The sequence below is a fragment of the Grampus griseus genome, assembly GCF_964374135.1.
Source record: "Grampus griseus genome assembly, chromosome: 4".
NCBI lineage: Eukaryota > Metazoa > Chordata > Mammalia > Artiodactyla > Delphinidae > Grampus > Grampus griseus.
Window position 1 is genome coordinate 39,666,651 of NC_138997.1, and position 13,905 is coordinate 39,680,555.

Genomic DNA, 13,905 nt, shown 5'->3' on the forward strand with positions numbered 1-13,905 from the left:
TTGTTTTTCCCTTGCTGCTTTCAATAAATTTTCTTTGCCTTTAATTTTTGCCAATTTGATTACTATGTGTCGTGGCGTGTTTCTCCTTGGGTTTATCCTGTATGGGACTCACTGTGTTTCCTGGTTTGGGTGGCTATTTCCTTTCCCATGTTAGGGAAGTTTTTGACTATAATCTCTTTAAATATTTTCTTTGTTCCTTTTTCTCTCTCTTCTCCTGCTGGGACCTTTGTAATGAGAATGTTGTTGCATTTAATGTTGTCCCAGAGGTCTCTTAGGCTGTCTTCATTTCTTTTCGTTCTTTTTTCTTTATTATGTTCTGCAGCAGTGAATCCCACCATTCTGTCTTCCCCATCACTTTTCCAATTCTGCCTCAGTTATTCTGCTATTGATTCCTTCTAGTGCAGTTTTCATTTCAGTTATTTATTGTTCATCTCTGTTTGCTTGTTCTTTAATTCTTCTAGGTCTTTGTTAAACATTTCTTGCATCTTCTCGATCTTTGCCTCCATTCTTTTCCCGAGCTCCTGGATCATCTTCACTATCATTATTCTGAATCCTCTTTCTGGAAGGTTGCCTATCTCCACTTCATTTAGTTGTTTTCCTGGGGTTTTATCTCTTTTTCTTCATCTGGTACATAGCCCTCTGCCTTTTCATCTTGTCTATCTTTCTGTGAATGTGGTTTTTGTTCCACAGGCTGCTGTATTTTAATTCTTCTTGCTTCTGCTGTGTGCCCTCTGGGGGATGAGGCTATCTATGAGGCTTTTGCAAGTTTCCTGATGGGAGGGACTGGTGGTGGGTGGAGCTGACTGTTGCTCTGGTGGGCAGAGCTTAGTAAAACTTTAATCTTCTTGACTGCTGATGCTTGGGGCTGTGTTCCCTCCCTGTTGGTTGTTTGGCCTGAGGCAACCCAACACTGGAGTCTACCTCAGCTCTTTGGTGGGGCTAATGACAGACCCTGGGAGAGCTCATGCCAAGGTGTACTTCCCAGAACTTCTGCTGCCAGTTTCCTTGTCCCCACCGTGAGCCACAGCCACCCCCCACCTCTGCAGGAGACCCTCCAACACTAGCAGGTAGGTCTGGTTCAGTCTCCCCTGGGGTCACTGCTCCTTCCCCCGGGTCCTGATGTGCACACTACTTTGTGTGTGCCCTCCAAGAGTGGAGTCTCTGTTTCCCCCAGTCCTGTTTATGTCCTGCAATCAAATCCCACTAGGCTTCAAAGTCTGATTCTCTAGGAATTCCTCCTCCCATTGCCAGACCCCCAGGTTGGGAAGCCTGACGTGGGGTTCAGAACCTTCATTCCAGTGTGTGGATTTTTGTGGTATAAGTGCTGTCCAGTCTGTGCGTCACCCCCCAGCAGTTATGGGATTTGATTTTACTGTGATTGCGCCACTCCTACCATCTCATCGTGGCTTCTCCTTTGTCTTTGGATGTGGGCTATCTTTTTTGGTGAGTTCCAGTGTCTTCCTGTCGATGATTGTCCAGCAGGTAGTTGTGATTCTGGTGTTCTCACAAGAGGGAGTGAGAGCACGTCCTTCTACTCCGCCATCTTGAACCAATCTCAAGCCTTGATAAACTCTTGAACAAGATTCACAGCACTTCCGAGTTGTTGAACATATTGATATGCCAGGAGGGTGGTATACTTTGACTCCATAGGGACAGATGTTCCTGTGCTTGGGACAATTCTGATCCTTGCCCTATGTACCTCTTCAACTGATTGTTCATTTGTATCTTTTATAATAAATTGCAACCGTAAGTGTAGTTCCTTCTTGAGTTCCATGAATCATTCTAGAGAATTATCAAACCTGAGAGAGGGTCATGGGAACCCCTGAATTTGTGATCAGTCAGGCCAAGTGCAGTTAATCTGGAGATCCAATTTGTGGCTGGCATGTGAAGTAGGGGCAGTCTAATGGGACTGAATACTTAACTTATGGGATCTGTGCTAGCTCTAGCCAGTTAGTATCAGAATTGAATTGAATTTTAAGACACCCAGTTGGTATCAGAGGATTGGAGAACTGGGAATTGTTGTTGGGGAAACAACACCCAGCTTAACCTAGAGGTCTAGTTTGGGGTATTACCATTTGTCCTCTACAGAGAGATAAGAGAAATTTTATTGTCCTTTGGGTCAGAGCAATTCATTGGACAAATGGTTACAGATCTGCTCCTCATGGTATGTGAAAAGCAAAGTATTTCTAGGGAAAGCGAACACCAACATTCTTTGTCTTTATACCATATATATCTCTGTATCTCAGGAGGCCAGGGCTTTTTACAGGAGCACTAAGAAATCCAGGAAGATTTATTTTCCTACACCTCAGAACTTTGTATGTGTACTTCGATTAGTACATCCTGCCTCCATCCCTCCTCCCCCTATCCTGTCTTGACCTGGTTAATTTGAGCCGAAACTTCAGATCTCAGATTACACATCACTTCTTCTGGAAAGCTTTCTTGACCTTCCCACTGAAAGTTTGACAAGAATGCTCCTCCTGAGTGCTTGCACAGGGCCCTGGGCCTATATAGCACAGCACTGTCATATAGTATCAAATTCTGTCTGTTGTCCCTCTAGTCTGTGTACCCCTTGAAAATAGGATATTTTCTCCTTAATATACCCTGTGCTAAGTAGAGTGCTTTCAGAAAATAAGAATTCAATAAATATTTTGTTAAATTATTTAGTCTCAGACTTTAAGGAGTTTACAATCAAAATGACAAAAACATACAAATGAGTATAATACAAAGGAAAATTATGTAAATTCTGTAAAACAAATAAAGCTGTATTTGCGTTTATGGAGAGAGAGAAATCTTACATAGTTGAAGTAATAGGGAGAGTAAAGGGACAAAGTAGGTGATTAAATAGTTAATCCCACTAGGGGATCATAAGTAGAAAAAATATGGGACACCCCTGTAAGTTAATGATTACTCAAGAAAGCAGGATTGGGACTTCCCTGGTGGCACAGTGGTTAAGAATCCACCTGCAGAGCAGAACCAAGAAGAACTACAATCCTTCAGCCTGTGGAACAGAAACCACATTCACAGAAAGATAGACAAGATGAAAAGGCACAGGGCTATGTACCAGATGAAGAAAAAGAGATAAAAACCCCAGGAAAACAACTAAATGAAGTGGAGATAGGCAACCTTCCAGAAAAAGGATTCAGAATAATGATAGTGAAGATGATCCAGGAGCTCGGAAAAAGAATGGAGGCAAAGATCGAGAAGATGCAAGAAATGTTTAACAAAGACCTAGAAGAATTAAAGAACAAACAAACAGAGATTAACAATAAAATAACTGAAATGAAAAATACACTAGAAGGAATCAATAGCAGAATAACTGAGGCAGAAGAACGGATAAGTGACCTGGAAGACAGAATGGTGTAATTCACTGCCACAGAACAGAATAAAGAAAAAAGAATGAAGACAGCCTAACAGACCTCTGGAACAATAGTAAACACAACATTTACACCTAGGGACACATACAGACAGAAAGCGAGGGGATGGAAAAAGATATTCCATGCAAATGAAAATCAAAAGAAAACTGGAATAGCCATACTCATATCAGATAATATAGACTTTAAAATAAAGAATGTTACAAGAGACAAGGAAGAACACTACATAATGATCAAGGGATCAATACAAGAAGAAGATATAACAATTATAAATATATATGCACCCAATATAGGAGCACCTCAATACATAAGGCAACTGCTAACAGCTATAAAAGAGGAAATCAACAGTAACACAATAATAGTGTGGGACTTTAACACCTCACTTACACCAATGGACAGATCGTCCAAACAGAAAATTAATAAGGAAACACAAACTTTAAATGACACAACAGACCAGACAGATTTAATTGATATTTATAGGACAGTCCATCCAAAAACAGAAGATTACACTTTCTTCTCAAGTGTGCATGGAATATTCTCCAGGATAGATCACATCTTGGGTCACAAATAAAGCCTCAGTAAACTTAAGAAAACTGAAATCATATCAAGCATCTTTTGTGACCACAACGCTATGAGATTAGAAATCAGTTACAGGGAAAAGAAGGTAAAAAACACAAACACATGGAAGCTAAACAATGCATTACTAAATAACCAAGACATCACTGAAGAAATCAAAGAGGAAATCAGAAAATACCCAGAGACAAATTACAACAAAAACACGATGATCCAAAACCTATGGGATGCAGTAAAAGGAGTTCTAATAGGGAAGTTTATAGCAATACAAGCCTACCTCAAGAAACAAGAAAAATCTCAAATAAACAATCTAACTTTACACCTAAAGGAACTAGAGAAAGAAGAACAAACAAAACCCAGAGTTAGCAGAAGGAAAGAAATCATCAAGATCAGAGCAGAAATAAATGAAATAGAAACAAACAAAACAATAGCAAAGATCAATAAAACTAAAACCTGGTTCTTTGAGAAGATAAACAAAACTGATAAACCATTAGCCAGATTCATCAAGAAAAAGAGAGGACTCAAATCAATAGAATTAGAAATGAAAAAGGAGAAGTTACAACAGACACCGCAGAAAAACAAAGCATCCTAAGAGACTACTACAAGCAACTCTATGCCAATAAAATGGACAACCTGGAAGAAATGAACACATTCTTAGAAAGGTATAACCTTCCAAGACTGAGCCAGGAAGAAATAGAAAATATGAACAGACCAATCACAAGTCACGAAATTGAAACTGTGATTAAAAATCTTCCAACAAACAAAAGTCCAGGACCAGATGGCTTCGTAGGTGAATTCCATCAAACATTTAGAGAAGAGCTAACACCCATCCTTCTCAAACTCTTCCAAAAAATTCCAGAGGAAGGAACACTCCCATACTCGTCCTATGAGGCTACCATCACCCTGATACCAAAACCAGACAAAGATACTACAAAAAAAGAAAATTACAGACCAATATCACTGATGAATATAGATGCAAAAATCCTCAACAAAATACTAGCAAACAGAATCCAACAACACATTAAAAGGATCATACACCATAATCAAGTGAGCTTTATCTCAGGGATGCAAGGATTCTTCAATATAGGCAAATCAATCAATGTGATACACCATATTAACAAACTGAAGAAGAAAAACCATATGATCATCTCAGTAGATGCAGAAAAAGCTTTTGACAAAATTCAACACCTATTTATGATAAAAACTCTCCAGAAAGTGGGCATAGAGGGAACCTACCTCAACATAATAAAGGCCATATATGACAAAACCACAGCAAACATCATTCTCAATGGTGAAAAACTGAAAGCATTTCCTGTAAGATCAGGAACGAGACAAGGATGTCCACTCTCGCCACTGTTACTCAATATAGTTTTGGAAGTCCTAGCCATGGCAATCATAGAAGAAAAAGAAATAAGGGAATACAAAATGGAAAAGAAGAAGTAAAACTGTCACTGTTTGCAGATGACATGATACTATACATAAAGAATCCTAAAGATGCCACCAGAACACTACTAGAGCTAATCAATGAATTTGGTAAAGTTGCAGGATAGAAAATTAATGCATAGAAATCTCTTGCATTCCTACACAGTAATGATGAAAAATATGAAAGAGAAATTAAGGAAACACTCCCATTTACCATTGCAACAAAAAGAATAAAATACCTAGGAATAAACCTACCTAGGGAGACAAAAGATCTGTATGCAGAAAACTATAAGACACTTATGAAAGAAATTAAAGATGATACCAACAGATGGAGAGATGTACCATTTTCCTGGATTAGAAGAATCAATATTGTGAAAATGACTATACAACCCAAGCTATCTACAGATTCAATGCAATTCCTATCAAACTACCAATGGCATTTTTTACAGAACTAGAACAAAAAAATCTTAAAATTTGTATGGAGACTCAAATGACCCTGAATAGCCAAAGCAGTCTCGAGGGACAAAACTGAGCTGGAGGAATCAGACTCCTTGACTTCAGACTATACTACAAAGCTACAGTAATCAAGACAACATGATATTGGCACAAAAACAGAAATATAGATCAATGGAACAGGATAGAAAGCCAAGAGATAAACCCATGCACCTATGGTCAACTAATCTATGACAAAGGAGGCAAGGATATACAACGGAGAAAAGACGGTCTCTTCAATAAGTGGTCATGGGAAAACTGGACAGCTACATGTAAAACAATGAAATTAGAACACTCCTTAACACTATACACAGCAATAAACTCAAAATGGATTAGAGACCTAAATGTAAGACTGGACGCTATAAAACTCTTAGAGGAAAACATAGGAACAACACTCTTTGACATAAATTACAGCAAGATCTTTTTTGATCCACCTCTTAGAGTTTCTCACAAAAATAGACAAATGGGACCTAAAGAAACTTAACACTTTTGCAAAGCAAAGGAAACTACAAACAAGACCAAAAGACAACCTCTGCATGGGAGAAAATATTTGCAAATGAATCAATGGACAAAGGATTAATCTCCAAAATATATAAACTGTTCATGCAGTACAATATGAAAAAAACAAACAACCCAATCCAAAAATGGCCAGAAGACCTAAATAGCCATTTCTCCGAAGAAGACATACAGATGGCCAAGAAGCACATGAAAAGCTGCTCAACATCACTTATTATTAGAGAAATGCAAATCAAAACTACAATGAGGTATCACCTCACACCAGTTAGAATGGGCATCATCAGAAAATCTACAAACAAATGCTGGAGAGGGTGTGGAGAAAAGGGAACCCTCTTGCACTGTTGGTGGGAATGTAAATTGACACAGTCACTATGGAGAACAGTATGGAGGTTCGTTAAAAAACTAAAAATAGAATTACCTATGACCCAGCAATCCCACTACTGGGCATATACCCAGAGAAAACCATAATTCAAAAAGACACATGCATGGGGCTTCCCTGGTGGCGCAGTGGTTGAGAGTCCGCCTGCCGATGCAGGGGACACGGGTTCGTGCCCCGGTCCGGGAAGATCCCACATGCCGCGGAGCGGCTGGGCCCATGAGCCATGGCCACTGAGCCTGCACATCTGGAGCCTGTGCTCCGCAATGGGAGAGGCCACAGCAGTGAGGGGCCTGCGTAGCGCCAAAAAAATATAGACTTTATGCCCAAGACAACTGAAGGGGATCAACTTCCAAGACTAGAGGTACTTTTCCCCTAATTACTAGAAGTGCCTGACGGAGGACTTCCTGAGCCCTGATGTCAGTCTTCCCCCCCCTGACCCTTACAAGCGCTGACCCTTTATTCCAATTTGCAGCCAGACCAGTTCTTGCTCACTGTCAACAGCACTGGGGACCCCTTCTGTACTCTTCCTTTGCGACAATCTCTCGGGCATTAACACCTGGTTGGGAGACTACTTTGGAAGGGATAACATCTAAAGTTGTAAGCACAAATCTTAATTGAACTGCATGGTGGATTTTGACACGATAAGAAAACCTTTGGATGGCTAACTATTGCTCTGGTGAAAGCTGCTATATCTATGGAAATGGCTGCTCCAACAAGGGCTATCTCACAGGTGGGAGCCGTTGCTCCAGCCAAGGCTATTATCCCAGGGGAAACTGCACCCAAGGGTGAGGAGAGACCTCCTTTTATCCCAAGCTACCCAGCGGGCCCATTTTCAGCCTAGTTAGCATCCGCAGCAGCATAAGTTACCAACCAACTGCCCCTACGGTTCTGCCTCCAAGAGAAATTTCTGATAAAAATCAAGGAACAATAAGAGTTCATATGCTTTTTTCAATGTCCTGTCTAAGGCAGAGGATAAGTTGGGAAGTTTTTCTGAGGATTCTGAACTTTTCACAAAGGAGTTTACTGGGTTAATGAGATCTTTTGATCTCACCTGGGGGGATTTACAGATCTTATCCCACTGCTACACCCCTGAGAAAGAACAGCATATAATACTGGCAGCCAGAGCCCATGCTGACCAAGTGGCAGCCCAAGCCCAAAAGGGCCATACAGTACACCAGGTGGGAAACAACACTGTCCCCGAAGCAGTTCCACAATGGAATGGCCAGATAAACTTTATTGACAGGGATTGATGGGACCATATGATTAATTGTTTAAGAGGGTATGAGAAAGCTTACAGTGAAACCCGTCAATTATGAAAAAGTGAAAGAAGACCAACAGGGACCAGATGAAAATCTTACAGTTTTTCAAGGGAGATTAGTGGAAGCTTTTGAAAAGCATACAAATGTGGATCCCTTCTCCCCTGACAGACAGGCCCTTTTGGCTATGCATTTCATAGCCCAGTCTGCCCCAGACATCGGTACAAAATTCAAAAAACAACTGCCGGTCCTCAGACCCCTATGAATCATTTGCTCCAATTGGCTTATTTGGTTTTCAATAAGAGGGATGTGGCCAAAAAGACTGAATGCACCCAGAGAGATAAACGAAAAGCCCAAATGATAACAATGGCTTTGTCCACTCAGAGACCACCAAAGGGGAGGCCAGGTTTTCTAGGCCAATTTGGCCATAGTAGACCACAAGGCCCATGGGTACCTGGACAAAATCAGTGTGCCCTGTGTGGACAGAAGGGACACTATAGGAAAGATTGTGATTGATGTGCCCTTTGCAAACAGCCAGGAAATTGGAAGAGGGAATGCTCCAGATGCCAGAGAGCAACGGGGGCCTCTCATCCTTTGATGGTTTCACAATCAAAGGACTGAGGGGGTCCAAGGCCCAAGATAGCCCTGCCTAAAATTACCATCTACCTAACTAATGCTGAACCTCAGGTGGTCATTGAAGTGGTGGGCCACCTGATAAAATTTCTTACAAACACTGGTGCAACCTTCTCAGTCTTAACATAAAAGACTGGAAGCCTTAACAACCATAAGAAATACAGAAGGGAGTATCAGGAAAGAGACAGGGACACACTTTCCTGGGACCCCTTTTGTGCAACATCAATGGCTGGTCATTTCTATATTCCTGATTATCCTATTTTTTTAATGGAAGAGACATATTAATTAAGTTAGGGTCCGCTCTGTTTCTCAAGGGACAAGGAAGGCACCCTTATCACCAAATGATATTAACAAAAAATAAAGAAGAACAGATTAAATCTATAACTGAGATAAAAGACTCAGTAGACCCTAAAATATGAAACACTGACGTTCTAGGCCTAGCCAAAAACAAACAGGTAGAGGCCGTAAGTGACCCTCTTCCAGATTTAGAAACTGTTTGGGAAAAAATGGTTTGGATCTTCAAAATCATGGTTATAATCTCTTTTAATGACTCCTTTAATGCTTAATTTCTTTTAATTTATATCTTTTCGTAGACTCATCCTCTGACGCTTAACATCCAAGAGGGCTTAAAGGATGATGCTAAACAAAGTGACATTCGTTTACAGTTCTCCCAACAGAGAAGGGACAGTCAGCCAGGTGTTTTACTCCTTCCCCAGGCAGGCCTACTTCCCATCTCAGCAGGAAGCAGTTAATGATCAGTTGTCACCCCTTACTCCCTTTTAAGCATAAAATGGTAAACACCTGGAGGGGGGAATGATAGGGACAGAGTAAAGGGACAAAGCAGGTGATTAAATAGTTAATCAATCCCACTAGGGGATTGTAAGTAGAAAAAATATGGGAGATCCCTGTAAGTTAATGATTACTCAAGAAAGCAGGTTTGCTTAACCACAAAACCAAGCAGGCTTGCTTAGCAACAAAACCAGGCAACAGAAGCATGAGACACGCCCCGAAACAATAAAACAATGGTGGAATGAGACCCACATCCTACCCAGTGAGCTCAGTAAGTTAATGATCCCTAGGACATGCTCTCTGCACACATAAAAAACAATAATTTATAGAAAGGTGTTCATTGTACAGAGACCTGAAATACTTTTTTACAGTCCTGGCTTGACGATGTAGGGACAAAAAAACTCCCCTGCCCAACCTGGAGGAGGAGCTGATGATGGAAGTATGACGTCTACTCAAAAATGAAGAACAGGGCTTCCCTGGTGGCACAGTGGTTGAGAGTCCGCCTGCCAATGCAGGGGACACGGGTTCGTGCCCTGGTCCAGGAAGATCCCACATGCCGCGGCGCGGCTGGGCCCGTGAGCCACGGCCATTGAGACTGTGCGTCCGGAGCCTGTGCTCCGCAACGGGAGAGGCCGCAACAGTGAGAGGCCCGCGTAGCGCCAAAAAAAAAAAAAAAAAAAAAAAGAAGGAGAAGAAGAAAGTGGTCTTTTCCCCCTCCCCACTTTTCCTTTGATTATAAAACTGCAGCCCACTAAGTTCTCGGGATGTGGCATCCTCTCGCCCGCCCGCTTGTAAACCTCACAAGCATCCTATTCTAATAAATCACTTATCTCTCACTTTGCCTCTTGCTGAATTCTTTCTGCATTGAGACATCAAGGACTGGGCTCTTCAGAGCCCCCTGATACCACATCTATCAGTTTCAGGAGGACTGTCTACAATTCCAAAAGTCATGGCAGTGGTTATATGGGCAGATGCTGTTCTCATTTAAGTTTCAGGGTAGAGAGTATGCGCAAACAAAATAACAGACTCAGAAACTCAGCCTTCATCTGCATCTCCCCACAAAATCCAGTTCCAAGGCTCTTTTCCCCACCAAGCACAAAAAGCACTCTGATGGCAAGTCTGATGATTGCTCTACAGTAATGAGCCCACCAAGGGAGCTAGAAGAGGCCCAGCTCCAGAGGCCCAGCTCCCAGCTAGAAGAGGCACTCCCATTGAGGGTGACAATGGCAGGAAAAGGTCTAGGACTAGTACTTCTGCATCAAGCTGCAGAGCAAGGTCTGGCTACTCTGGAAGTTCACATTTTCTCTGTGTCTCCCCTGAGTTCCATTCATCAGAGATAGGACCACATACACTATTCTTATTCCTCATTTTAATCTCCTTAAAATGATGAAAAGCTAAGGAAAAGGTGGGATATTTCCCTCAAATCTATAGAAATACACACTGACAGGCTTCTAAGAAGTATAACTAAGAATCACATCACATAGATAATTTCTACTTTGGGGACAATTTAAGTGCTTGATATGCCTACAGAAACATATTGTTCCAAAGGCCAAGGCAATGTCTACTGAATTTAAGTCTGAGATGTCTTTGTTGAGTTTGAGAATCCAGATGAAAAGACATCGAAACTGTTAAAAGGTAAACTGAGGCATATTAAAAATTTTAAGAGTTTATTTGAACATTTATCTATTCAAACGGTCCAGAACCAAACTGGAAATGGTTAGGAACACACCTTGGACAGGAGCCAGGTAAAAGATATATGAAGAAAGTGTGAAGCAAAGTAAAATAAATTATTTGATTGGCTATAGCTTAAAGCCTAGTTGGCTATTTGTGACTAGTTATCCTTAGCACTCTGATTTCCTAACCTTGAGGCAGTTACAAACTTAGATTTGGGTTTGCTTATTTAGGCTGCCACAGCATAGAATCACATAAGTCTAACGTTCTCCTCATTTAATTAATTTAACAAACATATGGAGGAAGATGGCTGTGTGATCAGGAGGCCCCCTCCAACAATGCTGACCCTTGGCCTAAACCTCTTACCTGTCTCCCAGCCACACAAGACACCCTATGAAGACCCATATCCCCAAAGAGTACTCTTATCCTAGGGCCAGTGCAGCCTCAGGAGCTCTTTATAGTCCTCCCTTGAATCAGGGTTGCAAGAACTCCTGCCTCTCTGTAGCAGATCCCAACCAGAGAAATACTGTAATGTTTATAACTGGGGGAGGATAGGTAGGAAAAGTCCATGCCAGAAGGCTGGATCAGCAAGGGCTGCCACTTTAGAACTTTCCTCATCCCCAGAGGCAGGCATACAAATCTTTAACTGAAGTGCTTATCTGATGTGAGTCTATTTGTTTGGGCTGCAGAAGAGTGGTGTCTCTGGGTTACTGTTTATCACTGCCCTCCAGTTCTGTGTCCTTAAAAGTGAGCTCATCTGTTTCCAACTTCTGAAAGAGTAAGTCGCAAAGTCAGCTGGAACAAGTAAGCTTCAGGATGCTACTGCTCTGTCTCGTCCTTGGAGCATGTTTTTTATTTTCACATAAAATATCCTAAGCTGAGTCTAGGGACCTGACTGAAAACATCTGCCTGTTAGTCTGTCTGTTACTTTAAGAAAGGAAGAAGTTTATGCAGGTAAAGTTTCTATTAGGACTAGAACTGCTATACCTTTAAGTCCCCTTCTGACTCCTATATACATATACATATGTATGTATATATAACATTTATATATGGAATATATATTTATGAATATTTGTATATTTATATAATATTGCCATATAAGAAAAATATTTACTTTTTGTCTCTAGTTCCTGGCACAAAGTTCCTAAAACCCTTGGAATTTCCTGAGTGGTGTCTTTTCTCATTCATAAGGAGCCCCCTTTGAATGCACCAGAGTTTATACTAATGAGGGGACTTTTGTAAAGTCCCAAAGAATGGGGGCTGGTTGCCAGAGGAACCAACCACCTGATTAGTGGGTTGGAACTTTTAGCCCCACTCAGATCTCCAGGGAGGGGAGAAGGACTAGAGATTGAGTTCAGTCACCAATGGCCAATGATTTCATACACCATGCCTATGTAATAAGACCTCCATAAAACCCCAAAAGGACAGGGTTCAGAGAGCTTCAGGGTTGGGAAATAAGTGGAGGTGAGGGGAGAGTGGTGCACGTATAGAAAAGGCATGGAAGCTCTGTGTTCTTTCCCACATACCTTGCCCTATTTATCTGCTCAATCTGGCTGTTCCTGAGTTATGTCCTTTTATAAAAAACTGATAATTAGGTACGTGAAATGTTTTCCTAAGTTCTGTGAGTCACACTGGCAAATTAATCAAACCCAAGGAAGGGGTCTTGGGAACCTCTGATCTATAGCCAGTGTAGGGAAGCAAAACTTTGTCACCCCAAAATGTGTCTCTTTGACATGGAGATCTTTTTTTTTTTTTTTTTTTTGCGGTACGCGGGCTTCTCATCATGGTGGCTTCTCTTGTTGCGGAGCACAGACTCTAGGCACGTAGGCTTCAGTAGTTGCAGCACACAGGCTCAGTAGTTGTGGCTCACGGCTTCTAGAGCACAGGCTCAGTAGTTGTGGCACACGGGCTTAGTTGCTCCACAGCACGGGGGATCTTCCCGGACCACGGCTCAAACCTGTGTCCCCTGCATTGGCAGGCGGATTCCTAACGACTGCGCCACCAAGGAAGTCCCAATAAGCTGGACCTGTGATGGGCTTCTGAAGTGGGGGTCAGCGAGCTTACAGAACTGAGCCTGCAACCTCTGGGCTCTGATGCAAACTCCAGATAGATAGTGACAGAACTGAGTAAAGTTATAGGACACTCAGGGGTCGCAGAGTTTCTTGATGTGTGGAAAATCCACACGTCTGGTGTCACAAGCCAAGTAGTGTTGTAGTAGAATACTGAGAGCAAACGCAAACAGGAGGAAGTGTGTGTTTTCCTTTACAAATATAAAACGAAATTTCCCAGGGCCTTGATCCCTCTGTCTACAACTGAACAGGCTGTGAGCTACTTTTGTAAATTTATTAAGGACCACCCCGTTGCCACCACCACGGGAGACAAGATATCACAGAATCACTGTTGAGGTTTTAAAGAAAGGTGCTGAAAGACTAACCCAATTCCCTAGAATACTAAAATTCAAATGACAGACTTGCCCATAGTCAGTCAGTAAGTGATTAAATGGGATAATACATGTAAAGTGCCTGTAACCGTGTCTGGCACAGAGCGCTATCCATTAATTGGCTATGATTAACCCCTTCGATCAGATATTCTAGCTGCAGGCTCATAGCATCCCACACACTCGCTGCCTCTGGATTATACGAACTGCTTTGAATTGATAATCAAGTTTAAGGTTTTCACTTGTGTAATGCATGTCTGTTAACTCTGAGTACGATTTTAATGTACATTCTCGGATTTGGCCGCTTGGTGCCCTTTTAGCTTTAAAAAGGAAACACCGCAAATCAGTATTTTGGGTTCAGTAAGT